General features: G+C 38.3%; 1 long non-coding RNA gene across 7 annotated transcripts in view; it reads right to left on the minus strand.

The window, feature by feature from the left end:
• Positions 1–303: 303 nt before the first annotated feature.
• The window catches only part of LOC116499383, a 179,906-nt gene continuing 155,226 nt past the window's right edge, over positions 304–24,983 (minus strand). For 3 of the 7 annotated variants that reach the window (XR_004254224.1, XR_004254223.1, XR_004254225.1), the window contains 7 exons: positions 23,329–23,391; positions 17,538–17,687; positions 11,256–11,441; positions 10,160–10,237; positions 8,591–8,652; positions 7,364–7,489; positions 6,682–7,268 (listed from right to left, as the gene is read on the minus strand). This is a non-coding gene — a long non-coding RNA (uncharacterized LOC116499383). Of the gene's footprint in view, positions 5,093–6,681; positions 7,269–7,363; positions 7,490–8,590; positions 8,653–10,159; positions 10,238–11,255; positions 11,442–17,537; positions 17,688–23,328; positions 23,392–24,983 lie in introns of those variants that run through there. The other 4 variants (XR_004254222.1, XR_004254226.1, XR_004254227.1 and 1 more) reach the window with 4 other exon arrangements.

Genomic DNA, 24,983 nt, shown 5'->3' on the forward strand with positions numbered 1-24,983 from the left:
TATCATGCTGCCTGATCCATAAAACTTTGTTCTGACAGCCTGGTCCTGCCTTGTCTATTGATGTATCTGGAAACAATGTGTGCTCAATACCTTTGAAAATAAGATGACTATAATGTTTCTGACTATAATGAATCTGATTTTAGCCTAACTTGGCATCTAGATAGGAAACTTTTTTTTTTTTTTTTTTTTTTTTTTTTTTTTTTTTTGGCGTATTCACAGCCAATTCATACCTATATACACATATGCATGAAGAGTAGTTGTGCAATAGGTAGTCCCTTCTACTATTTAAGCTACTTCCACAAAACATATCAGTGTCAGTTTATTTCATACTGTGCATTTTTCGAAGATTACACCATAACATGAAGCAAAACTTACAAATATAAAACCATTGAGAGCGTTGAATACAAAACTTAGAGTGCTTTACTTTTAAATTTCCTAGCTTGTTTCCTGTCTCTGTTTCTGCCACCTTTATTGATATAAGGAATCTATCAACATATTTTTATGGTTGATAAAGAAAGGCTGACCTTTCCTTTGCAGGTACAAATAGGTAGTTCTTCAGAGGCTGTAAATGAATGACAAGATAATTCTATCCATTTAATATTGAAGTGATGTTGATAGTATCATTCTTCTCATGTTTGAAACAGGAAAGTATAGAGACCTTTCTCCCTCACTCTGTTCTGTTTTATGTGATGGATTTTCTCTCTGACTAATCGCTGTCACATTAACCTGCACTATTTCATCCTTCAGAGCTGTCAAGATAATGACGATAATCGAAGTGGCTCATTGTAGGTAAAGGAAATTATATGAGCAAAGTAATATCATAAAACAGTGTTTAAATATTTTAATTTCATTTGTCAGGGCTGCCCCAACACTTCATTACACATATAACCATCTCTCATCAGTGGAATTAGTGCATTATTCATTACTGTTAATTATTTTCACATAATGGCTGCCCTGATATATTTAACCTCCACATTATATCTCAGATAATGGGCCTGTAAAATTGAATTGTGTGAAGAGCGGAGTTCTAAAGCTCATTTGCAGAACATCAAAGAACAAAGAAGAGGAAAAGAATTCTAAATGGGACTTTTCGCCCAGCTGGGGCCAAACATTTGTTTCTGTCTGATTTGCATACAGAAAATAGGTGGTTCAGAAGTGGTTTAATATTGTACATGCTGTCTGCTCCTATTACATAGCCAATTAGAATTTGTTAATGTCCCAAGTGTTTGAGATAACTTACCAGCCAATCTATTGTCTGAATGGCAGTGAGCTGCAAAGTTAACAACAGAGAAAAGTAGACCTTTCTGAAGGACAGACCAGAAAATCATAATAATAAGAATAATAAGGTATCACCTGCAATTAATACTTCTTTTGAAAAACATCTGCATTGTAGAAGCAAATTAACAAAAGCTGCTGCTCAGGAGTAAGAAGATCCAAGTCTGTGAAATTCCAAGTCTGTAGTGCTCTGTTAATTACTTGGTGATCATTGGGCCAAATTTGCTGACGTTGTTTATCATATAGGCTGTGGAAACTAGAGAGGTGGAAAATGCAGCATCCTGGACAATGTAAGTGTATCTACTCTGACAACAGCATGCTGCATTGAGAGACCTAACTCATTCCTACATAAACAACTCATAATATCACCTGGTCATCCTCCGTGGTGCTTTGCTGTGCTGGAGTTGATGTGTCTGCATTGTTTCTTAGGAGGATGGGAAATGTGAGATGCCTTTTCTCTTCTTTGCTAAACACTTTGAATAAACATTCCAATAAAACAAAGCCAGTAAAGGTATGGGACTTAATTTTTGAGGAGCCAGCTGAATTACTAGAAATAATTTCAGCTTTAAGTGTCAGTTTAAAGTTCATTGTATGTCTACTCTAACAACATAAATTTAACAGAATAGTCATATTTTTCCCATTTAGAGTCTTCTCCATTTATTTACAGATTTCACTGGACATGGAAAGACATTGAATTCAAACACTTTATGGAAATAATGTTTTTTCAAACCTACATTTTAAGAGTGAGGTAAGTTCTGAAAAACAAAAAGTGAACAAAACAAACACACACAAAAATGGACATTTGAAACAGATTGTGGGAATTTTCTTCAAACTCAGGGTGTTTGTGAAATTCAGTCTGAGTTCTCACATAGCAATTTCCATGCATGTTTTTACCTCTGTCAAAAATTTTTAAGGCAACAGCCCTTCTGAAATTCATGTGTAAGACATACCTAATATTTTGTTTCATGCCTATAATTAATTTTATATTTATATATATATATTTTAAATCCCTTCAGACCTCTTTCTTCACTGTTACAGGATAACTTATAGTTGGTGGTGGGACTATGATCTCAGAGGTGACTTAGCCAATCAAAAGTCAGGAAATGTTTAATGACTAACAATACAATTCACTTGAGGTCATTAGCATACTTTAGTCCTATTGGCTAAAAAGTCATATTTCACAGGAATAATAAATGTCTTTTTGCTAAGTGGCAGTAGGTTTTTGGCCATATCATTAAATATTTATACAACATATACATAAATCTTCCTCCACTTGGCATCATCTGGGATTCATTTGGAAGAGACCCATTTATTTCACTTTGTAATGTTTTAAGTTTGTTGCAGGCTTCAGGTTCAGCCTCCAAACTCTAGATATGGAGTAGTTAGAAAGAAAAGGATGTATGTGGCTACATTTGAATGAACCTGGTTTAGAGAAATCTTCTGTCCTTAATCTGTCTATTCTTAAAGCATATTTTGTAAGGTTTCATACATGGCCTTTTTGCCCTCTAAGCAGTCTTTATTATTATTATTATTTTTTTTTTATGAAAGCTGTGGGAACAAAATCTGCTGTTATTCTCTGCTCTCTAATATTTTTTTTCATCTGTAAGTTATTTTCAGGTAACCATGAAATATGGATAAAAAGAGAGACTAGAGAGACCACTAAATGAGTGAAGCAATTTCTCTATATCTAAATACTGAATAAAGACTTCAGTGAAAGGTGTGTGAAAAATTCAATCTACTCACAGACATTCAAGTACTCCCAAATAGATTCCTATTGATATGGGCAATCTGTCTTCCTACTTCTGCCTGATCAGAAGTTGTTTCTCTCCTGAAGCAGCTACTACTAGGGATTAAATTTGTTTAGTATATCAGTTTTACTCCAACAACAAAAATAAAAAAAGGTCATATTAGATATTATGGAAGACCTCTCTGTTACTCTGTCTCAGCTCCATAATTATTATGGTTTTGATATGTTGACAGCCTCAAGTATGTTTCTTCTAATAACTTGAGATGACATTGTTTTAGAAATATCCTTCATCTAAAATAAGTTGCTTATAGAAAAGATCCACAGTTTTACAATGGACTTTCACTTGAATGTAGTTAATTGTTCTTACTATTCTGAAAGAACGAATCATACTTGCAAAATATTAATAGGTAGTATAAGCTGCCTCATACTTTCAGAATATTAAGGATTATGTCACAGAATCACAGAATGGTTTAGGTTGGAAGTGACCTCTGGAGGTCATCTGGTCCAACCTCCCTGCTAAAACAAGAATACTCAGAGGAGCTTGGCCATGACTATGTCTTTTGGAGATCTTCACAGATGGACACTTCACACCTTCACTGGGCAACCTATTCAAGTGCTTCATTACCCTCACAGTAAAGTGCTTCCTGCTGTTCAGAGGGAATCTCTTGTGTCCCGGTTTGTGCCTGTTGCTTGTTCTGTCACTGGGCAGGACTCTGCACTTCTCCTTATTAAACTTCATGAGTTTTTTTGTCAGCCCACCTCCCCAACCTGTTAAGGTCTCCCTGGATTGCATCACAGACATCTGGTGAGTCAGCCACGCTTCCCCAGCTTTGTGTCATCTGTGAATTTACTGAAGGTACACTCTACCCCATCATCCAGATCATTAATGAAGATATTACACAGGACCAGACACAGTATTGACTGCTCAAGTATTCTACTAGTTACTGGACATCTTGCACTAGAAGACAGGAACTATTGCACAAACTTCTGTTACTCTTTATATAGAGTTGTAGTGGATCAGTTAGGTATTATGAAAATATATGGAATGCTGTATATTTTTTCATAAAATGCTTATGGGAAGCAAATGTCAGAGTAAATTTGAAAGCAAGGTTTGGAGATGTATTTCAGTAGTGATGAGATATGTCATTTCATGTAGTAGAGATTTTTAAAATAATTTTGAGTAAAACACTTTTTTTTTTTTTTTTTTTGAGATGGAGAATGCTCAGAATTTTTGCATAAAATTCTAGATCCTCTTTTTAGACTCTATACGTATTGTATACGTATATCTATTCTTTTTCTCATGCATTGCAAGATATGTTTGAAAATACCTCATTTTCTACAATGGTTTATTTGGTTATGAAAATACATGCATGGAATAATTGCATGCATAGTTTCTATAATTGATTTCTTGTATTTCAAATTCTATAGACAATGCTTAGAAGAGTGTGTGTCACAGCATTCTGAAATATCAGAAACAGCAAATCAGAAGTTGAGCTTCATTGGAAGACAAATTCATTTCCTGCTGGAAAATTCAATAACAGAAAAAGGTGTGAGTTTACAAAGAACATAAACTGAGATACTCTTGTGATATAAGATTTTATGAGGAATGAGGATGACAGCGGAAAGCAGGAAATAATAAGACAAAATAAAATATTAATTTGATTCTTGCACTCTAGTTAAGAGATGCTGATTTAGAACAACTTTAAGTAGCAATGAACATAAAACTCAGCTTCTGTACAAGAGAAAAAAAAGTTTACTATTTAATTGATTATTCCCATTTTTATATATGTAGATTGAAAAATGGTTATGATAAGAAGAAAATCTACTCAAATAATGTCAAAGAAAATATTTAACTCCTGCTTTTATGAATGCTGCTTTTGTGAAAATCTTGCAGTTTTCATACTTGGTTACCTAAGAATTAAGGCATGTTTACAGAACATCCTATGCGTACTCTGTAAGGGCAGGAAGAAAGATCCAGGGAATTACATGCCAGTCAGTCTGACCTTGGTCTCACAGGAGGTTATGGAGCAGATCATCTTGAGTGCTATCACATGGAACACAGCATGCACTCTGTCACCAAAAAAAAAAAAATTTTAAAAAAATCAAATTATTTACAAACTTATATCTGTTAATTGTTAATTGTAAGGACAATTATCATCACCAGATGTATTCTTTAGAAGGGGGGACAAACTAAATGTGTCAGAGAAGTGAGATGTTTTTTCAAACTTTAAGCTTCAGCAGAATGAAGCACATTTTCATTACAGATTTTTCAAAAGCGAGTTGAAAGAAATCTGTCACCTTCTAACAAAGAGATTACTTCGACTTCAGAAAATGAAAATTGTAGAGAAATTTGTATATGATGCCTTGAAAATGATATAGGAAATAAGCAAATGTCAGGGGGTGGTTGTGCTTTGAAAACTGAAAACCCTCAAGAGGTTTAGAGCCAGAGGTAAACTTGCACCCTCTAAATGTCATCTGAAATTAATATATATATGTATATATACATATAGTAACTATCATTTAAAAGACTAGGCAATAATACTTTCAAATTATAGTTTTTATTTTATTTAGGTCCAAATAAATCTTATCAAGTATCAATCTTATCTCCCCACCTTTCTGTTGCAAATTTAGGTAAGTGACAATTTGCCCAACTAAGGGATGATAATTCAGATTGCATTCCTAATTCATATTCAGTTCTCAGATCTTCTTAAACAACATCTCTATAATCTAAGGAATGTGCTGTGCTCTCTGTAGCTATATATACATTCTTCTCGTTACATGCACATCCTACTAACTGCCCAGACAAAAGATGTCCTAAGGCTACCTCTTCAGACAGTGAGGTACTTACTGACAGCTCCGGGCTTTAAGACAAATTAAAGTAAGCCAATTTTTCAGTCTGTAGTTCTAATAAAGTTTCTGGCTTTCAGTTCTGTCAGTGAGTATGAATAAAATTCCCTGACAAGCAAGAAGATAGAATGTTTAGTTTTCTGATGAGAAAGATTTTAAGGTGAAGACCAATACTGCAATTCCTATTTCAGTTCTCATTAGTGAGAATTTTCTGCTGTTAGAAAAGCAGGAACAAAAAGTTTTCAAGCCCTCATTCTCTGTTCTGACTGCCCAACTCCCTTCTCACTACTGTTCTGTGGACTGAGTGCTATTTGCATGTCTGATGAGCACCTAAACATATACTAGGCAATGCTTCAGTCTCTCAGAGTTCAACTAGATGATGTCACTATATACTTGTATTGACCATGTATATTTTATATGTATTATATTACAAAGACTGTGCCTGATTTCTTCAGAGCTTCAAAATACATCATCAAATTGTCCCAGTGATGCACACCCTTACGCCCTCATTTTTTTCAACCCTTGAAAAGTACAGTAACTTTTTTTTTTTTCACAACAGAAAGAATAGAAATCAGTTTTTCAGAGTGAAGAATGAAATTTCTAATGAGAATATTATCCATCAGTTTAATAAAAAACAGTACAACAGAGCAAAAAACAAATATTAATGTAGAAGTTTAAGTCATTAAATATCTTTTGTTATAATGTTATTAACTAAAAACAAACAAACAAACAAAAAGAAATCATAGAATCATAGAATCATTTAGGTTGGAAAAGACCTTCAAGACCATGAAGTCCAACCATCAACCTGACCTACCAAGTCTCATGACTAAACCATGTCCTTTAGTGACACATCAACATGTCTCTTCAGTGTGTAGCTCCAGGGCTGGGGACTCCGCCACCTCCATTGGCCACTCATTCCAATGTTTGACTACCCTCTCTGTGAAGAAATCCTTCCTAATATTCAATCCAAACTCAAGACCTTGTGCAATCTGAGACCATTTCCTTGCATCCTATCACCTGTCACCTGAGAAATGAGACAGACACCTTCCTCAGTTTAACCTCCTTTCAGCTTGTTGCAGAGAGCAAAGAGGTCTCCTCCTAGCCTCCTTCTCTCCACATTAAACAACACCAGCTCCTTCAGACACTTCTCAGTCCTGTTCTGTAGTCCCTACACCAGCTTCATTGCTCTTCTCTGCACACCCTTGAGCAACAAAATATCCTTCTTGTAGTGAGGGGCTGAAACCTGAGCACAGTATTCCAGGTACAGTCTTACCAGTGCTGAGTAGGGAGGGACAATCACTTCCCTGGTCCTGCTGACCACACTATTTCTGCTGCAGGCTCAGATGAGAAGGTGCTCATGAGAAATGAAAAAAGATCAGCTGCAGAAGGTTGTTATTGTCTATGAGGAAGAAAGGAAAATATGTATATAAATGTACACCTAATTTTTATGTAAAATATGAGATCTATGTTCACTAATCATTTTCACATTTTTACCTGCCAAACTTGAAAGGTTGATTTCTTTTTCTTTACAGATTTTTAAAATGCAGATAGTGAGGAAGTATGTGTCTCATGGCTGTGAGAACAAATTATCAGAAGTGGTAAACAAACTCCCTCAGCTATCTGTAAGATACAATACAGTAACAAGTTTTGCAAACATTTGGTTAGATTGTTTCTGCAATAAGTACATTTCCAGAATTTTATTTTTAAATTCATTATGGGATCCAGAGGAGAAATCATGTGGCTTATTTTTGTATCAGTAAAAGACTGCTCTTTACAAATAATGCTGTCCAACAAAGGGCTGATAGGATGGGCACCCATCCTCTAACAGACTAGAGATAAATCTGTATTATTTTAGGTTGGGTTACCAGTTTTCTTATGGAGCAAATTTTCCAGTCATGCCTACATATCATGTTTTGCTTCATTCTGTAAAGAAATCTCTGGTCACATTAATTGAGTTCTTTGATGAAACAAAAACATGTTTGAAAGAGGTCTGAGATTAAAAACTGAAACACATGTATTGTGGATGCCAAGGTCTCAGTGATGTTTCAACCTATAAACCTGTTCCTATAGCTCTTGCTAAATCAAAATAGCAGAAGCTGATCTGTCCTGTAGATGTGCACCATAAAGATTTAGGCTTGAATGAAGATCAAACTGTATATTTTGTAGAAAAACAACTTAGATAATTATGGTAGAAATACAGCAGGGTTATTTAGGTCACAGTGTAAAAGACAAGAAACTTCACCTTTCCTTTGTTAACAGCTTTTATGGTAACTTTAATCACTGTTTCTCTGCATTCACCAGCTATGGATCTATATTCTGTATAACTATTTTGATTTCTGCAAACTCTTTCCTCATAACATCTTTTCTGACTGTCCACTAAGCCTCTGCAACAAAGAGTTACAAGTTTCACTGTTGTTTTTTTCTTGTGACAACTCATCCAGTAACAAACAAGTATGTACTTCTAAATATCCATGAAAAATTTTTGCTTATTTATTTCTTCACATATAGCTATTTTAGTAGTTTAAAATGTTTGTAATTGCAATACAAATACACACACATATTAAACTTTAAATTATTTTTACAGACAGCAGGTTAGACCTTAAAAGATTTTGTAAAAATTGCTGGGGAAAACCAAACCAATAAGATATTTTTAAAAAGATTTTATTTTTTATTTTTTTTTCCCCCCAGAAAATCAGTGTATCTTAGTATTTGGCTTTGTACCTTGACATAGATTTTTCATGAAGAGAAAAATCCTCCTACCAGTTCCACAGCGGAGAGAGATCCTGGTTTAAGAAAATACCTTATTCAGAAAAGCATCATCTCCATAGCTTTACATGTTTGAAAAAATTAAGGCTGCATTTATACAGTTGATGTCATTAATGATCTCATTTAATAGGGTTAAGACTTCAACAGTCTGTATTACAATATGTCCATAATAACACCTTACATTTATGGAGCTTCATAAATCATTTTTAAGCAAAGTAGACCTGCGTTATTCAAGCTTTACCACGATTGTCAGTGTTGGTAAGATCAGTAAAAGAATCCCTTTTAAAAAGAATCTCTTTTTAAAAGGTAGACCTGTGCGGTGTCAAGAGTTGGATTTGATGATCCTTAAGGGTCCCTTCCAACTCAGGATATTCTATGATTCTATGATTCTATGAATGGTCAATGGAAATGAGATTTGTTGCAATTTGTGTTAATCTAAGAATAAAAGAAGAAAAATGGATTGCATTTCTTTATCAGCTGTGTTTATAATAAATATAAGATTCAGTGAGAGCGATTTCCTCTTTGGAGTGCAGAAGCAGTCTAGCAATATTCCTTCACTTCAGCCTATAGAAGCTTGAATTCATGCGAAAATGAGGTGCATCACATGCACTTGATAAGAGGGTATGATTATTAATTTAAAAGTTCAAAAATAAAAATAATGCTTTAGTTCAAGGTACATAATGTTCCTTGTTTGATTGTCCCATAGGGCTTTGCAATAGTGATTTATTTTCATTACACCTTTTGACCTAAGCATAACCTCTGCCATAAATCATAGCCTGTATGGTTATACTGAGGCCAAGAAAGCTGTTTGACTTGCCCAAAGTCATACATCTGACAAGCAGCAGGAACAAATTTTTGTTTGTCCATCCTGTGCTTTAAATAACATTAAATAGCACTTTTAATCTGGAGTTACATAACACAGGGTCAGTACTTTACCCAAATTTATTGTCTACAGTTAAAGCCAAGTCCATAACCAAGAGTTGGAATTAATGTTCTGGTCAACCAGTCTCTGTAGAAGAAGTATCCTACTTATGTCTAAATGTAAATACCTAGAGAAGCAGACATCCTTAAAGAGAGAACCTGTATATATCTCTTTAAGATAACTTTAAAGAGTTACCTCTATGGTCAAAGAAGTATATTCTTTCAAAGCCTTCCAGAGGGATATTTTGTCTGCTCATGTTAGTAGTCTATACTCATCAGTACCACAGTCACTACAAGCTGCATAGTAGCAAATTATTTTAATAGCTGCTCTAATTGGCCAGGCTTTCTTGTCAGTCTGAAAGTGAAGCTTTGATTCATAGACTACAGAGAATCATCATTTCCTCACACCATGACTTCAACTAGGGGTTCATGCTCTCTCTGACAAAAGAAGTACCAGGCAAGATTTTTTTTTTTTAACCCCTTATTGCTACTAACCATATCAATTGAGATTAGATGTGCTGACATTACACAGTAGCAATATCAAGCAGAATTGCATGTATGAACAACTCTTTTAGAATTGACTCCCTGTTAGGTGTGAAATACCTGTATTCGCTGAATTGTCATGAGTCTTTCAGCTGATAGAGCACACAAAAAGGAGGCATGACAATTGTTGGGTTTTGACTGAAATGAAAATTTTAAAATTTGAATGTGAGGACATTAAATCTTGGACTTCCCTTCCCTTCCCTTCCCTTCCCTTCCCTTCCCTTCCCTTCCCTTCCCTTCCCTTCCCTTCCCTTCCCTTCCCTTCCCTTCCCTTCCCTTCCCTTCCCTTCCCTTCCCTTCCCTTCCCTTCCCTTCCCTTCCTTTTCCCCACCCCCCCTTTTTTTTTTTTTTTTTTTTTTTTTTTTTTCTAGGAATCACATTGACTATGATATACCGAATGGTGAAAGAAAATAAGTTTTCTAACAGCTCAGTTTTGTGTATGTCTCTGCAGGACTTTGTATTTCAGCCTTTGTACAGCCACATGATTTCTCTGTATTTCAACCTTTATTTCACTGGGTAGCCTTTGTCTGAGTGCTTTTAGGTTTAAATTTAAGTGTTTACATAGTTAATGTGATATAGAAACCAAAATATTATAAAAACAAGTGTTTTTTTTTAAGTTTTCCTACCAAAATTTTGATAAAGTGGTACTTTATCATAAATATAATAATATAATACAATATAGTACTGATATATAATATAATAATAATAATATAAAATGATAAATGTCCTTATCAGCTTCTGTTACATGGGATGTTTAATAGGTAAATTGATCAAGTTTATCCACACACAAACACAGACTTCTGGATTATCTCAGGATTGCCTGTTGCCCTGTGGGAACAGGAAATATGGCATACTTCTGGGTCCATGCCCCACACCACAAATATCATTTATTCATCTCCTAGCTATGGTGGTTACTGATTTTTGATGTGTTTTGGAAGAAAGATTGCATAGACTCATGGAGCTAAACAGGCTAGTGGGAAAGAATCTGGTTCCTGGGCTAGGACGTGACACTCCTTTATGTGGAGTGATGTCTTCCAAGCAAGGGTTTCTCTTTGCTTTCTCTTTTGTGTTTTCCATGGCACAAAGGGGAAAACTGATTGAAGGTGAAAACAGGCAAGTGTGCAGGCTTGGTACGAGTTTTATACTGAGAACTCACCTGTGTGGACAGAATGACCATATTGTGTAAGAGTGGACCTTTCTGCTAGTTCCCTGAGGAGACCCCAGCAGCATAGTGCTTCCAGACCAGAAATCCCTCTGTCTAATGCATGGTCACCCTCTGCCCATGAGGGGATTTTTGCAAGGTTCTCTCAAACTTTAACTTCATCTTCACTTCTGGGGAGGTCTGAAATTGGAAGAAAATTATTTGCTTATTCATGCAAACTCATCTTGCCGAGGCGATCAGCTTCAGGGCAGATGTGTTCTGCAGTGGAGCGGGGGATTGAGACATGCAGGGCTTTTTTTTCAGCATCGAGGCCACTCGAAGCAGCTGAGGGAGACGCCAGGACCCGGCAGCCCTCATGAGGGAGGCTGACAAGGTGCAGGTGGAGCCAGCAGCGCCCCCTCCCTGGCCACTCAAAAGCAGCCCCTAGGGAGTGCGAGCGACCAGGAGCACGGAGAACAGGGCAGATGAACAGGGTGTGGCGCATCAGAAGGGGGTGGCGCAGCAGTTTGCATGGGCAGGGAGGGCCCCTCGCCACTCTCTTGCAGCAGTCTTTCCCTTCAGTACTGGTGCTGGTAGCCTGCTTGCAAGAAACCTGGCCATGGTATCAACCAGGCAGACAACCATGGCCTCCGCATCTCTTGCGGCCTCTCCAGCCGCAGTCACTGACGTGGCTACTCAGACGGAGGGCTTGGGGAAACACACCGCTGTCCAGGTCTTGGGCTGCAGGGTGTGCCCGAATCTTCTATCCATATCTGACAGCAGCAGCGAGGGGTATGCCTGTGGGAGGTGTGCCCAGGTTGAAGAGCTGCTCAAACAGGTAGCGGGGCTTCAGGAGGAGGTGAGCAAGCTCAGGAGCATCAGGGAGTCAGAGAGGGAAATTGACTGGTGGAGGTGTACTCTACCCTCTTGAGACAGACTCAGGAGCCAGCCGCAGCACAGGTGCCTCCTGCTGCGCAGAAGACAAAAGTGCTCTCATCCCACCTGACAGTAAAAGGGGACCTAAGCCACAGGGGGGAATGGAGGCAGGTTCCTGTTTGGGGTGGTAGGCGAGCCTTGTCCCTGCCCACCTCACTTTCCCATCTACCCTTATGTAAAAGGTATGAGGCTCTAGAACACCATAGTCAGAACAATGAAGTAGACAAAAGCCTGTCCCAGTTGGAGAGGGTGCCTAAGGCAAGGCAACACACCCTCTGCATTGCTACATCATCTGTCAAGAAAGACAGAAGGGTTATTGTCGTGGGGGACTCCCTTTTGAAAGGGACAGAGGGCTCTATATGCTGACTGGACCCAACCCACAGGGAAGTCTGTTGTCTCCCCGGGACTCGGGTGAGAGACTTAGCTAAAAAAGTCAAGCACCTGGTACAGCCCACCAACTACTACCCGCTACTGGTCTTTCAGGCTGGTAATGACAAGGTAGCAATGAGAAGTCTGAGAGTGATCAAAAGGGACTTTAGGGCTTTGGGGTGACTACTTAAAGGATCAGAGGCACAGGTTGTGTTTGCCTCTGTCCTTCTGATAGGGGGAATTGATGCTGACAAACGGGCTCACCACAATACCACGTGGCTTTGGGACTGGTGCAACCAGCAGAACTTTGTGTTTTTCGATCATGGGAAGGTCTACGTGACGCGAGGCCTGCTGTCACCAGTATGGGATGTGCCTCTCTCAGAGAGGGATAAGGATTTTTGCTCAGGAGTTGTCAGGGCTGATAGATAGGGCTTTAAACTACAGGTGAAGGGGGAAGGGGATAAAACCAGGCACGCTGATGATGAGCTAAGGGATGGTGCACTAGAATCAGAGGGACTGTGCCAGTGAGGTTCTTCAGTCATCTCCACAAGGTGCTGTGTGTAGGGAAGAGCATTTGAAGTGCTTCTACACAAATGCACGCAGTATGAGGAATGGACGAGCTAGAAGTCTTGGCCCAGTCCCACAGCTATGACATCATCGGCATGAGCAAAAGCTGGTGGGATGAGTCCTGTGGCAGGTGTGCTGCAATAGATGGTTACAGGCTCTTCAGGAGGGACAGGCAGAGTAGGCGAGGTGGCAGGGTGGCGATGTATGAGAATCAGTGGCTGGACTGTTCAAGCTGGGGATGGCAAAGTTGAGAGCCTCTGGGTAAGGATTAAGGGACGAACAAATAAAGGGGATATTGTTGTGGGAATCTGTTACAGACCACCCGTCCAGGATGACAACATCAATGAATTATTATTTGCAGAACTAAGAGATGCCTTGAGATCAACTCCCCTTATTCTTATGGGAGATTTCAACTTGCCAGGCGTCAACTGGGATCACCACATGGCTGACACAAGCAAGTCCAGGAGGTTCATAAAGCACCTAGATGATAACTTCTTGGTGCAAGTGCTAAGGGAGCCAACTAGGAAAGGTGCCCTCCTTGATCTGTTGCTGGAGAACAGAGGGGATCTGGTGGGAGACGTGGCAATTGGCGGCCGTCTCGGTCATAGTGACCATGAAGTGGTTGAGTTTAGAATTTATGGTGACAGAAGGAAAACTGCCACCAAAACTTCAGCCCTGGATATGGGGAAAGCAGACTTCAGGCTGCTCAGGGAAGTAGTCAGCAAGGTCCCCTGGGAAGCTGCTTTTGAAGGCATTGGTGTCCATCAGTACTGGTCAATCTTTAAGCACTGCCTCCTAAAAGCACAAGATCAAGTGATTCCAAAATATCAGAAGGCAGGCAGTCAGGGCTGACCTGGCAGGCCTGGCTGACCAGGGCTCTTCTACTGGAGCTTAGATGGAAAAAGAAAGTGTACAGCTGCTGGAAGGAGGGTCAGGCAACGAAGAAGGAGTATGGGGATGCTGTTTGTGTTTGTAGGGAGAAAATTTGTGAGGCCAAAGCCCAACTAGAGTTGAAGCTGGCCATGTCTGTGAGGGACAATAAAAAAGTTTTGTTTTTTTTAGATATGTTAACAGAAAAAGGAGAACCAAAGAAAACATAGATCTGCTACTTGATGGGGAAGGTCTCCTCACAGACAATGACATAGGCAAAGCAGAGATGTTTAATGCCTTCTTCACCTCTGTCTTCAGTGCTGATGATGGGCTTCGGGACCCTGGGTGCCCTGAGCAGGAGGACCATGACAGTGGGAATGACAAACTCCCAACCAACCCCGAACATGTGTGGGATTTGCTGCTCCACCTGGATCCATACAAGTCAATGGATCTGGATGGAATCCATCCCAGGGTGCTTAAAGAGCTGGCTGATGTCATCATGGGATCTCTCTCAATTATTTTTCAACAATCTTGGGAATCTGAAGAGGTCGCAGTAGACTGGAAGCTGGCAAATGTTGTGCTAATTTTCAAGAAGGGTAAGAAAGAAGACCCTAGCAATTACAGGCCTGTCAGTCTCACATCAGTGCGTGGTAAAATTATGGAGAAGATGAATCTTGAAGTTATTGAGGCACACCTGGGGGACAATGAAGTCATTGGTCCCAGCCAGTATGGGTTCATGAGGGGTAGATCCTGCCTAAAAAATGTGATTTCCTTTTATGATAAGATCACCCATCTAGTTGACCAAGGGAAACCAGCTGATGTGATCTTTTTGGACTTCAGCAAGGCTTTTGACACGGTTTCCCATAGGATCCTACTGGACTAAATGTCCAGCATACAACTTAACAAAAACATCATATGATGGGTGAGCAATTGGCTGACAGGCAGGGCTCAAAGGGTTGTGGTTAATGGGGCCACATCTGGCTGGCAGATGGTCACTAGTGGGGTCCCTCAAGGCTCCATTTTAAGGCCAGTCCTCTTCAATGTCTTTATAAATGATTTGGATGTAGGACTAGAAGGTGTTTTGAGCAAATTTGCTGACGACACCAAACTTGGAGGAGTTGTGGACTCAAATGAGGGTGGAAAGGCCTTGCAGAGAAATCTGGATAGATTGGAGATCTGAGCAATCACCAACCACATGAAGTTTAACAAAGGCAAGTGCCGGGTCCTGCACCTGGGACGGGGCAACCCTGGCTATATGAACAGACTGGGCAATAAGACTCTGGAGAGCGGCCCTGAAGAGAGGGATCTGGAGGTTGTGGTTGACAGCAAGTTGAATATGAGCCAGCAGTGTGCCCTGGCAGCCAGGAAGGCCAGCTGTATCCTGGGATGCATCAAGCACAGCATTGCTAGTCGGTCGAGGGAGGTGATTGTCCTGCTCTACTCTGTGCTGGTCTGGCCTCACCTCGAGTACTGTGTGCAGTTCTGGGCACCACAGTACAAAAAGGACATTAAACTGTTGGAGAGTGTCCAGAAGATGGTGACAAAGATGGTGAAGGGCCTAGAGGGGAAGACATATGAGGAGCGGCTGAGGGCCTGTTCAGCCTGGAGAAGAGGAGGCTGAGGGGGGACCTCATCGCGGTCTACAAGTTCCTCACAAGGGGGAGTGAAGAGGCAGGTGAAGTATTCTTTGTAAACACCAGTGATAGGACCAGTGGGAATGGTGTTAAACTGAGGCAGGGGAAATTTAGGCTGGACATCAGGAAGAGGTTCTTCACCAAGAGGGTGGTTGCACACTGTAACAGGCTCCCCAGGGATGTAGTCACTGCACCAAGCCTGTCTGAATTTAAAAAGTGATTGGACTGTGCACTTAGTCACATGGTCTTACCTTCTGGGCAGACCTGTGCAGTGCCTGGAGTTGGACTTGATGATCTTTATTGGTCCTTTCCAACTAGGGATATTCTATGATTCTATGATTCTACATGTATCTGAACTTGGTGGAGATGGTGTATGGGTGTGAGGAAAAAAAGACATCTGACAAAGAAGTTTTTGTCTGCTTGTCAGGGCCTGGTTTGTTTTTAACAGGATTAGCACACTGAAGTATGCTTCTGGTAGACAGAACATCTGGAAAGACAAAGAGGACTGCAGAAATTTATTAATTTGGAGACAGCTCTTTTACCATCCCTAGACAATTCTTTATGCTTGTTGCTATCAGCTTCTTAAAAACAAGAAATAATAATTGAGGTGTCATTGGGCTCAGAGTGCCCTTTAGGTTCACCATTGCTTGGGCTTGAGAAGCATAGACAAATTACCATCCAGATTCTTCTGGTCTAAATATTCCAAATAAACCTCACAAATGAAAAGGAGTGCCACCATGCTGATGTGAGAATATGGACTTCAGAATAATCTGGGGATTCCTTCTCTAATGACTGGAGTTGTTTGAAGTAGAAGAGCTCTAGAAAGATAGTTTTTGACTCTATTCAGAGATTTGGGAACAAAATGTGCATCAGTTATATAGGTCTTGTTTCAAGATGCAGTGCTGGTACTGAAGAGTAGGTACGATTTCTCAAGGTCACCTGACCATGCACACATATAGATCAGAGAAACACATCCAAACATCTTTCCCTGAATGTTCTTTTCGGAAAAAATTCTGGAAAGGCTTTGCAGGAGATAATGCCATGACTATTTTTGCTGAGAGTAAGTATCTTGTGCTAGGACTGTCTAAGACAGTTTGGAAATGTAATCCTCAATCCTCACGTGCCTATGGTCATGGCAGCTGGGGGAATGGGAAATCCACAGGCAAACTGAAAGACCAGTGCAGCTGTAGCCCATCTCCTGTATGGGGCAGACTGGTTTCTCTGGAAGAAAACATTCAAGGTACCGGTGCAAGAAAAGCAGATTAAGTCTCCCTAGAAAATGAAATTATGTATTTGAGAAGAAAGAACAAATTCAACTTCACCATCACAATGCTTACCAGTTCTGTGCTCGTGTGGTATATATCTATGTATATGCAAAAAAGTAACTTTATATTTTATATAGATACGTGAGTGTGCATATGGTAAAAGTTGCAATGGACAAGTGGGAATCATTTGTTTTCACAGATACACAGAGATATAGATATATGGTAAAATAAAATGTTTCCAAACTGTTCACTGGCTGGAAAGAAGAGAGAGAGAGAAAAATAATATATCTTCTATATATGTTCTATAATATCGGGAAGTGCTCATATTGGAGTGATGAGAGCTATATAAGAAGTGACATTGATAAATAATTAAGGTTTCAGATAAAATGATAGGAATTTGGAATACATTGTTAAAGTCGTTTGGGAACCAATGAACAATTTCAGTGGGTTTCTTCATGTTCACTTACTGTAGCCATCTGTCTGTTGAATGACAGCTCTTCTAGTAAACATAAACTATGTTGCTAGTGCAAAGCTATGTGCTAACAGTGACAGTAAGTATATTCAACAGAAATAAATTGTATTCCCTATCAAGTCATATCACTAATGGCCAAATTATCATTGCAGAGCAAAATTAGCTATTACATTTTAATACTTACATAGTAGTGATCCTTATTTATGTAATTCCTTAGCATTGCTTGGATCTTGAACAATGTAAATGATGCCATGACTATAATGAGAGTATCTTCAAATAAATGATCTACTGAAATTTTTACTTCTTGCTTAAAAAACAGATGGATGAGCTCATCCTGAAAAAGGAAGTATGGAGATAATCCGTATTTTAAAATATCATATATGATATAAAATATCATACATTTTATGGTCTTATTCTATTCATAATTCTATTTGTTTAACTCTTTCACTTGTTTTTAGTAATAACAATATTCACATCCTATGTTCTGGGTTCTTATGAATGTTTATAATTATTAATAAATTATTTGTAGTAAAATTATTTTGGTAAAATATGTTTGACTTCCTTTTCTGAACAACTGGTTTCAAAACAGTTAGTAATTTTACAAAAATGTTTACCTCTAGGAATGAATCTTTTCTTGAAAAAACTACAATTTCATCAGGAACACAAACTGTGTTCTCTGTGATTTTTGTCATTACTTAAACTACTGCGTGATCAATCACTGATAACACAATATTGTTTCCTCAGATGAAAGTTGTCTTAATTTGCCACATCTTTCTTCTCTGCTGGCAAAATAATCCACTGTGATCTGATATGGTACTGCTCTTCTTATTATTATTACCATTTATTACATTTCCACTGTTTAATTCATACTAATTGTTAGAAAAACAAACAAACAAACAAAACACCTCCATTTGAAACCAGATGCTCATCAAAACCTTGTTCGAAGCCTATTTGGTGAATTTTAGGAAAATGTTAGAAACAATCCTAAAGCTAACTATTACACAGTTCTAACTAATAAATGAATGTGACTGATTCCAGATACCTGTCACACTGCAGGGTCCTATATATACAACATCCAGTGGTGAGCTAGTATTTACCATCTACCTGATACCAATCCCAATACTTCCCACACTGTTTTATAGCTTAATATTCTGTACATTATGGTTCAGATTCTCAAGGGAAACTGAGGTACTCATGTTCCTTTTCAACTGTCTAAATTCAATATGTGAAACACTGGCAAAAATAACACACAGGTCTGATCCTAAAAGTGCTGAAAATCTGGAAATTTCTGTAGCTGGATGTGTACATCTGTCTAATATTGCTATGATGTATTGGCCCCCTTCTCTCAGCCTCTTATCTAGGCCCTCCTGGGAGTCATAAAGTAAGAGCTTGCTTGCATGAAGTGCATAAATAGCCAGCTAAGCCTATGAGCCTTCTCCACACACACTAGAGGGGGATTTTTTTCTGAGTTTTCCCCTTATAACTTCAATGTTAGAATAGTCTTGTAGGATGCAGTCTGCCCTGTTTCAGAAAATGCAGTTGTGTCAGAAAGTAGAATAAGATGGATGTACAGACGAGCAGTTCAGAAACTCAGGTGGAAGGCAGTATTGGTTCCCTCTGTGCATGAAGAAGTGTTTGTTTTATACAAAGTGAAACAGCTTAACAAGAAGACTGAGAGCTTTCTGCCTCAGAATAACTGCTGTTTGCTGATGAGGGCATCCTTCAGCAGGTAGGAAGCCTGGATTAGTGTCCCTCAGGCAGATATGGGGGGGATCTTAATGCAGTGCCATTAATGCTCCAATCACTCAATAGCTGGTCCCAAAGGATATCAAGGAATTTAAGCATCTGAGACTAAGGTATTACGTCTGAGAGGAGAAAGGACACCACCAAGGACTAAGACTTTTTTTTTTTTTTTTTTCCTTTCTGGTAGATAGGACTGAAAACATTACCTACAGACGAAGATGCTAGGTTAGAGCTCATGTATGTTGGGACTTCCCAGTCTCCTTAAATCCACCATTACCCTTGAATTTAATTATGACTTCCTTTTTGAAATTTCCCTCTTTTAAGAAGCCTGTTGGATTTTAAGATGTAATTCAGATCCATCCTGTCCTGTAACCTTCAATGCACTGACATTTTTTTAGAGGTCTTAAATATTCACTCTGAAGTAAATTCTCTCACAAAGTACATCCTAATTATCTGTTCCAGTACACCTCCCCTTGCTTTAGATTCCACAAAGCAGGGCTTGTATACTTGGTTAGTCTTACACCTTATTTTCTCTAGGACCATGTTGTGTTATAGTAGGTATACCAAAACAGAAGAAGGGAACTATGGGAAGCTCCAGTTTGTTATGTATTTATAAACTTGACATTACACATCATGCAAATTTAAAATCTTCATCTTGTTCCTGTCCCAGTTAAGACCAACCTCTTCAGAGCTTTAACAGCCCTTTGCCAAAGATGGCAGAAATGTGTGCACTTTTAAGCTGCTGAAATATGCTTGCTTCTAGCTGTGACCTTCATTTTGTTTATCAGCTCATTCTACTAGAGATGAAGTAACCACCTCTAATTGGCAGTTTCAGAGGAGACATTGTGTGCAGTATTGTTTCATTTCTGATGTATGGCTAAAGTATGGGGAAGACCAGGCCAGAATGGGGACAGAACTGAAACCTCCTAAGGTACAGCCTTGTGGTTTTGGTACCCAGCCATCCTCCATTCTTTGTTTCACTATGGTTAGGTGCTACTATTGCATCCCTTGGTGTGCAGGAGGAGTTATCAGATAGGGTCCTGCATAAGTTTCCTTAAGAGAAGGGAGTAGCAATTTTTTTTTATATTTGTCTGATCATTGTTTCAAGATGCAGGAAGCAGGTGACCTTAGAAGCTTTTAGAAAATAGGAGTAGCTCAGGTGCTAGAAGGTCTAACCTCCAAAAGAAACAAAAATAAGTTAAGGATGGAAATACTGAAAGAATATTTGACTCTAGCAGGTTTTCCATTTTATAGTTGCAGGTATTAAAAGTGCTAACTTAGCAAACCGCCATAAATTAGTTCCTATAAATTGACCTTTCTTTTGGACTTTGCCAGAAGGCTTGATTCATTAAAGATGATTGAGTGATTAGAGATATTTTGTTGGAAATTATTACAGGAGTACAAAGAATTCATGGCAGGCTGAGTCATAACATTAAAAATGATCCCTAGTAGCTCTGAAGAGATGAAATTGACTCAGATTTCAGCTCAAGTCTGCTGATCCATATACAGAAAAGTGTGTATTTAACACTTCTGTATTGGAAGGACTAGAAACTTAAGATTTTCTCCTGTGTAAGTCTGAGGATGTTTTTGGTGCCCAAATTATTTTCTCTCATTACTTCAAGTAAGTTTTGAATCTGGGAGTTTACCGTAAATGAAGCAGAATGCCTTGTACTTTCTTCGATCATTAGACTCAAAGATTGCTCTACAAGAATGATTCCTTTTAAGCTTTCATAAACAATCACTGTAGCATCTCACTTTAAAAATATCTAAGCATTCTATTATATCACTGCATGTGGCTCCATGCTCTTATTAAATCAAGTGTGACATCTTGTGCCGCTGCCACCTTAGAGACACAGGAGACAGTGCTCTGGAATTGTTAAGGGACATGAGAATATGGCCATTATATTTTATACAAGATGTTAAATGATTAATATTTGTAAATTAATGCATTTAAATTATATGTGCATGAGACAGTCCAAGACTTGCAAATATATGTGAGAGTCTCAATTGAAAAAAAATGTACCTGACAACTTCTCTCTTCCTATTGGAATCTATATGGGCTGGTCAAGTGAAAAAGAAATAGTGGCATGTAAGAGTTATAACATACAAAGTAGAGTATTTCTGGGCAATTATATCATACCTAAGAAGGTGTTGCAAGGCACAAGGCTGAAAGGGCAAATGACTTTACCCACTTGAGAAATGCAATAATTCCCTAGAAATGCCTGGAGTATATTATTACTATTATGAAATAGAATTCATGAATAGAAAGAAGGAAAATGGTGAGGAGGGGGACAGGCCTATCCATACATGTACCAGCTAGTATGAAAGTGGGTATGACATCAGTCACAGCCAATCAAACAGGCTCAGTAATGTCCAAAGTACTAAAGACATTTCATAATTAAGTAATGAGACATGACAGGGCATGAATTGTGTTGTATTAATTCTTGCTGAGTGTGTTGTTGTACGGCAAGAGAATGAAGGCTGGGTACCATTGGTCCAGCCAAGTGTGAATTAATCCTTTCCCTTTCTCACAGTGGAACCTTTTATTGTGGTTTTATAAAATGTTAATTTTTAAAATATTTATATTGTTAATTAAGTGATGAGTTTCTAAGCCTTGATGGCCATCAGCACAATTCCTTCCATAATTCTGAGCACTGAATTCTGCTAGCCTCTACACCCTACTCAGATACTCAGCAGCCAGTCAAACCAGCTGTTTCCTATTGTCCGTTTGCTAATGTATTCTAATATTCTGCCTCTTAATGCCTACTCTCATATCTGCATTCATTTGCATATAAGAAGCATCTAGTTATGCCAGTAATGGTTAGTGAAGTCCTTTGAGCATATAAAGTGCTATGGAAGTGCTAAATATGGCTTTTGTTTGCTATTCAAAGAAAACACTAATGTAGTGGGGGTATTGTGCTTGTCCCTTGTCAGTCAGGACTTTGTTCTGTACACTGTGGTTGGGAGCACTGTTTTTAAAAACTAAAAATAAAGCTTTGGGGTTTTGTGCCTTACAAAACTAGGCCATCCATTTTTCTTTGTTAATAAGTGACTCCCAGTCAGAACCCACTTATTTAAAATATCACTTTTCTACACTATTCTGTATATTACTCCACGGTACTCTGCAATTTAGTATAAATAATTTTCTCTGTTGATCTGAGAGTGGCTCATGAACCTAGCAATGGTGTTTTACACCTCCAGTAAAGCTTTTGGCTTTGATTTGAACAGGAGCAGGTTTAAGCTTAGTAAACTCATTGAACCTACATTTCCGAACAGGCTGCAGAAGATTTATCACCATAAGCATCCTGAAAAGTACAGTACATCCATTTGCTATATCAAATCATGAAGGCAAGCTTCCTCATCCCACATATAGCATGTTTGAACACTCTTATGTTCCTAGGCACTGTGACATGAAGAAGGATGTGGGGAAAGGCTTGAAATCAGTACAGGTACTAGGGATTTAAGGATATTTTTGAGCCATTTCAATGAAGGTTGCAATTCTCCTTCATCTATGGTTTTGCAGATAAGTTGTTCCTGTAGGCTCATCATGCTTAGCTTTAGGTCATTCGACTGCTTACTTCTAGGGAACATGCACCTGGGTATTTGTGATTGCTGTTCTGTCCTTACAGCAAGAAATGCTAATCAGCATATAAAAGTCCATGGAAAGGGGCATTGATGATTCTGTGACATTCAGGGATGGGGCAGGATGGGCTTTTCTTGTCACTGTGACCTACCAAATGACAATGCCACCAACTGTCAGAGCCAGAGATTACTGAGTGAAAAAAAATGAAACTTTCCTTCTGCAAAGAAATTACAGAGATGAGTGCCAAGATGTTTATTTTTTAGATCCATATAAACGTAAATGTGCCTGGGCAGTATCACTGGCACTAGCATGAAAATCCAGCACTGGGAAATAGACACATATGACATGCTTTTCTTCCTGTAATATTGGTTGTTTAATTTCATAAATAAAGATATGAAAAAGTTTCCTGGGTGAACATTAAGCAAACAAATACTACTTCAGTATGTTATTAGTAATCACACTTATACCTGTCATTAATTCCCAAGCCCTTCATACATTTGTCTCTGATAGTCAGTCACTGTAGGAGACAGCAATTATTTCATAGCATACAGTAACCCAAACGCATATTTGAAACTGGAAACAACAAAAGGTATTTCCCATATTTGAAATTGCCAGTGTAATTACATATAGAAAAAATAATAATAATTACCTGGACTGAATTTTTATGAACATCATTACAGGATTTGAGCCAGGCCATTTATCAATGATATTCCTGCAAAGAGGGGAAGAAACAACCTTATTGTATATTGAAATCACATACTTGACATTAAGTACTTGGGTCCTAAGATTTTATAAATTTAGACTTATCTGTAGCGTAAAAAATGTTTTCTTTTTCACCTAGACACCTTATAAATTTGTTTTCAAATAAACAGATTATTCAAATTTGACAAGTGTCTCCTTCTGATTGACATTCAGAGCTGTCCTTGTAATAAGGAGCATATTGCTGTTCAGGTAGATGGTTAGCGGTACATCACATTGAAAATTATATTTTGCAGTCTTTGTGAATGTATATACAAGTCCATATTCAACCCAAAATGGATAAATATTAGAAACAATCTAATATATTTTAAAACTATTTCCAAGTCATGGAAAACAAACAAACAAACAAAAACAAACAAACAAACATAAAAGATGAAAGGGAGTGGGGCAGAAGGCAGTGGTACTCTACACAATTTTTAATATATTAATTCATACATATTGAAATAGGTTAACATATTACATGATTTTTTGAGTAGCTCTTCTCAGCCCAGCATGTTGCAAGACCTGCCTTCACCCAGTCACAAAGGCAAGAAAGATGTCACTGGAGTTCTTCAGACAAACTGAAGTTTTGTCTGAAAGTGGAGAGTCAGGAATCAAGACAATGAGGGAATTTTTGTTAAAAAGAAGCCAAATATGTCTTTGCAATATTTGGGAACATCTGGATGGTACCTGGTTGTCGATCTCTCTGTCATGCTTTTTTAGTATGCTTTTTGTGACTAAGTTGAAGACTTGAGCAGACTGCAAATGTGGGGTCATTGTAGCCCATACCATTTACCTTTCTGGGTAAAAAAAGCCACATTGGTGCCTTGGAATCCAAAACAGTGAACATAATTTTTATTCTACTTACTGAATTATTTCATGCATGTCATAAAGAAACTTTTTAGTAATGTACATGCAAATTAATTTAAAAGATAAATGAGCATAAAATATAATTTTATTCTATTTTTATTTAGATGTTTGTAGTTATGCATGAGCCAACAAGTAGTTCCAGGCTGATATTATATATACTATGGTTTGCTCTATGGGCTTCTCAAGTTTTTACACATACCTTGGTTTTCAACAGATTTTCTGGAAAGGCATAAATGACTGTTAAGGAAAAAACACTACTTGTTCTGTGTTGGTAGATTGGTCATTGGTTATCAAAGTGCCAAAACCAATATCTGGTTTGATTTATTATCAAGTGTCTGAAAATATATATATATATTAATCCATGGAAATCCACGGAAATCCTTAGAAATATATATATATATTTCTGTTCAAATTCTTATTTATCAAAGCAAAAAGTTATTTATTTATTTATTTTTACCTCTCCTTAATTGCTTTCCAAATCTCACAGATCAAGTGATCAAGTCCATTGTATGGGTATACATGGATACTTAGTGCCATTTGAAACACTGTTGGTTTCAGCTTTGAATCCTAAAGAGTACTTCAAATGCCTAAACGTAGGTGGCTAATACCATTTAGTTGCCTTAGGTTATCTTGCCTGGCATCCAGCTGCTGCTTCAGAAGGGCTCCAGTCACCCACAGATCTTGTGTTATGTCTGC

This window comes from Aythya fuligula, chromosome 1 (genome assembly GCF_009819795.1).
Source record: "Aythya fuligula isolate bAytFul2 chromosome 1, bAytFul2.pri, whole genome shotgun sequence".
NCBI lineage: Eukaryota > Metazoa > Chordata > Aves > Anseriformes > Anatidae > Aythya > Aythya fuligula.